General features: G+C 35.4%; 1 non-coding gene across 1 annotated transcript; it reads left to right on the forward strand.

The window, feature by feature from the left end:
- The first annotated feature begins 1,040 nt into the window (after positions 1-1,040).
- On the forward strand, positions 1,041-1,112 carry TRNAG-UCC. The gene has a single exon. It is a non-coding gene; the product is annotated as a tRNA-Gly (tRNA).
- The last annotated feature ends 3,325 nt before the right edge of the window (positions 1,113-4,437 follow it).

Raw genomic sequence — 4,437 nt, forward strand, 5'->3', positions numbered from 1 at the left:
GCACTCAATTTCTGAATCATCCTTGGTCCCAGGGACCTCTTCAAGTTGTTAAAGACAATACTACAGTCAACCCTTTGCAGACCAGCAATATTGACTGGGGATATAGTTTCACAGCACAATATCACTCTACAGGCATCCTAGATTCCATCAGAACAAAACTGTGTTTCAGACAAGCTGAGCAGGACAAGGGTAGAATGTAAAATACATCACCGGGGGGGGGGTCTCAGATTTGATCCATCTGTGGAGAATTCCTCAAGCAGACCTATTTGCCTCCACTCTGAGCAATCCTTTGGGAAGCTTCTGCTGCAAGACTCCATGCAAGAAGGCCTGGAAGACTGATGACTTTTTTTTCCATGGACAGGAATATTCCTGTAGGCTTTTCCACCATTTCCACTGATATCCAGGGTGCTTCTGAAGATTCAGAATTAATCCTTAAAAATCATTGTAGTGACGCCCTTCTGGCCCAGACAACTGTGGTTCTCCCTTATTTTGTAAATGCAAGCTTCCTCATAGACTGGATCTACTGTCACAAAAACAGGGGTGTTTGATTCACTCCAATCCCAATCAACTATAACTGATGCCTGGATGAGTCTTATTTCCCTTTAGGCATCTGTTCACTGAGGATGTGCAGGAGGTACTAATGGAAGCAAGAACACCTCGTACTAGAAAGTCATATATTAGTAAATGGAAAAGGTTTTCTAATTGGTGCCAACAACATAGAGCTAGTTGTTCTCTGTTTTACAATATTTATGTAAATTATAATCATATGGCCTTTCTTACTCCTCCACTGAGGCTTTTTTATTGGCCATTTTAGCGTATCTGCACATGGATCCTCTTCTTTCAACGCATTCTCATGTCAAAATATTTTTGAAAGGGGCTCTGCATAAGAGGTCTCCAAGAAATCAGTGGCCTTTTCTTGGGATCTTAATTTTGTTTTAGAGGAGTTAGCACTTGCTTCATTTGAACCAGTTAACCTGGCTGACTTGAGGTTCTTAACATGGAAAAAAGTTTTACTGATTCCTCTGAAGAAAACATATATAGCATTGGTGGTATAGTGGTGAGCATAACTGCCTTCCAAGCAGTTAACCCGGGTTCGATTCCTGGCCAATGCAAGAAATCTGTACATTTAATTCTCATCCTAAGGGGTGGTGAAAGCCACACACACTCTGGCTAGGCTTATAAATGCCCTAGGGCAGATAGCCTAGTATGAACCTATGAACAATAAAATATCACAGCATAAACTGAAACCAAATAAATAAATAATAGCACAGCGTAAAATGAAACCAAATCAAAAGCAACATGTTGTTGGAAAGATTAAAAGAAACAAGTTCTTTCACCAAACAAAACAGTTTTTAATCAAAATACATACAATTGTTTTCCTTCACATTAGTAATGAACGTATTCACTTCCTTTTTTGTATAACACTTAATTAGTAAAATAGCTCTAATCAATCAATGAAATCCATCAAGACACACACACACACACACATATATATATAAATTCTGTATTATTTACTAATTACATAACTTACTACTACTATATAAATGCTTTAATAATTATTTCTAATTACAAATAAAAATATTTATAGACACAGGTGCTCAGTCTTTAATTAAAGACACCTCACTTGCAGCATACCCATTACCTAAACCTGTCCAGATTTCAATACCAAAATACTGTTAATAGAAACCTTTTTCATTAATCCCAGGATATCCTGTTGCATTTAATTTCAACTGCCATGTCAATTCCTTCTTCTCAAGATATGCTTCCCAGTTCCCCCTCTTACATTTTTGAGATGCTTTTTCTAAAATAAATATTTTCAAACACTGGAGCAGCTGCTACTCCCATTGGTACTCCACTCCTGCGTATCATAATCACCTTCAGAATGTACACAATTAACTAAAATCATATCCATCATCTCAACCACAAAATTAACCGATTTATGGCTCATATTTGTTTCTATATACAACGCCTCCTGAAACCACTAAAGTCCTTCTTCGTGAGGTATAACTAAAAAGAGCTAATATATTTGCTAATATTATTTTATGATATTGGGAGAATAAATATATTTTAACAACAATGATTATTATGAATGATTTTAACACATTTCCAATTCCTTGATGATATGTTAATTATATTGAAGGGGACACAATAAATTAAGAGAATTTTATTGTTATGTTAATGAAGTGACAGAATTTTTTAAGTTTACGATGGATTACAATTGTGCAGAAATTAATTATTTGTATTTTATGCTTAGTAAAGATTGTGGTAAAAGCAGGTTTAAATCAAATATTTTTGGACGGTTACCTGGTCTAATAGTTACTTGCATTTTAGAGTGTTCACCTGATGTAGTATTAGAGAAAAATGTGTATCTCATGATTATTCTTCACAAAAGGTATATTAACTTACAGCTTCTTCACAAACATGTTTGATGAATTATTTAATATTTGTTCGTGTTAAAAATGATATGTAGTATAGATGCATAGTTATGCAAATCACAGTTACTTATTTAGTTCTGAGTGTTTCACAACTGCATTCTAATATCAAGCTGCAAGTGTATTAACAGATGACTGAATGTAAAAAAAAAAAAAAAAAGTGCTGAAGGAGTTAAGGGACGTGGTGGTGCTGCAGTAGCATTGTTGCCTCACAGTAAGACGCTGTCCGGTTCAACTCTCAACTAGAGCATCTTCTGCGTGGAGACATGCGTGAATGGGCATACCTTCATTGAAGGTTCTGCGTCAGGGCTGGCAACTCAGTACGTAAAAATCAACTGCCAATCATTAGCGGACTGGAGTTCCGCTATGGCGACCCCTAACCGGGAAAAGCCGAAAGACACAACAACAACATAGACTGGCTTCTGAAAGCAAGAAAGAACACACTGTATATAAGCTCTGACCTTTCCAGGCTGGGATGGATAGTTACAAGGAATGTTGGGGAGTTAGAATGTACTGGTAATAAATTGTACAAGATCAAAAAAACAAGACTGCTTAACAAGCCAGGTGGCCTGTACTTTTCTAAAACATTATTGGTACTAAAAAAACATGATTGTTCACATGCAGCATTAAGCGAGAAGCACGAGGGACTGCAGAAATCCTATTTGACCACGTCAGTATTCTGCATGCATGTTACTGATAAGAAATTAAATAAAGAGTGTGTATTTTTGCTGCTTGGTGACACTGATTTAAATTGTGTAGATAGTCTCCCATCACTGACGTATGTGGATTTAAATAAAAAGAAAATGTTTTGCACATCCTGAAGAGTTATTCTTGACTCAAGACTAAAGGTAATTAATGTTATTTATGTGTGTTTTAAACTGCACTTTAACAGTAGCAAAAGAGAAATTTAGTTAAAAATCAATTTGTGAGGTTGTCCAGGATGACACCTGAAGACGGTGACTTTGAAAATGGGGTGAAACAACTTAGTAAAATGTTTATGGATTGGGCTTATCGAGTGAAATTTGTTTGGGAAGTAGCTGGTGAAGTGTCAAAGGCCAGAGAAGGTAGGTTTTCTCCAGTATTAAGACAGAAAGGTTATATGAGTACTGCCATTGGAAAGAGGGATGATTTTTAAGACAGCATTATTATTAACTAATAGTGTGATAAAAATATTATTTTAAAGAACTGGAATGAAGTATTTGGGAGTTTTAATTTACTAGATTCCATTGGAGGTAGTACTCAGATTTGTGTTTAAAAGAATATTATGAAGAAGGGTAACAATAAAGAAGGTGAATTTAGAAACGGGATGATATCAAAGTGTGGAGCATGTAAACAATGTAGATTTATTTTTAAAGGTAGTAACATTGTTATAGCTAACCACCCTAGGGTAATTAAATGCAAGGGAAGATATAACTGTGTTGTAGAATGTTTATCAAGTGATGACTTCTATGTGGGAAAAACAGAGAGAGCATTAAAAAGTAAAATTTATGAACTGTGTATTGCACTGTCTAAGAAAGATGATAAAAACACCTTATTTAAACACACTTTTAGATGTGAGATTTTTTTTATGTAAACAAACATGGCAGATGGTAAGTTTTGCAATTTAAGGGAAATTATCAGGTTGTATAGTAAAAGTTTATTAGATAATGGTTAAACATTGCTGTGTTTGAGAGATTATCTAACCTCGCTGGGACCGGACCTTAGCCTGGATAAATTAATGGCTGGTTAAGCAGAAAATAGAATGTATAGGTTTTAAATCAGCTAAATTAACAGGATCTGTGTTAGTATGCATTTTTCTAATGAATATGAAGTCTAAAACTCAAATGTCTGTCATTATTTAGCACAGAGGAGGCAGACGTATTGTTTTCTGTTGTCTTTTGCTAGGGCTACAGCAGAAATTTGATGACCAGATAAAAGGGAGTCTAATGTATTTTTTATTTTAGAAGAAGTATCTCAAAATGTAAGGGGGGTACTGGGAAGCATATCTTGAGAAGAAGGAATTGAC

Source organism: Protopterus annectens, chromosome 8.part0, assembly GCF_019279795.1.
Source record: "Protopterus annectens isolate FY-2018-M chromosome 8.part0, PAN1.0, whole genome shotgun sequence".
NCBI lineage: Eukaryota > Metazoa > Chordata > Ceratodontiformes > Protopteridae > Protopterus > Protopterus annectens.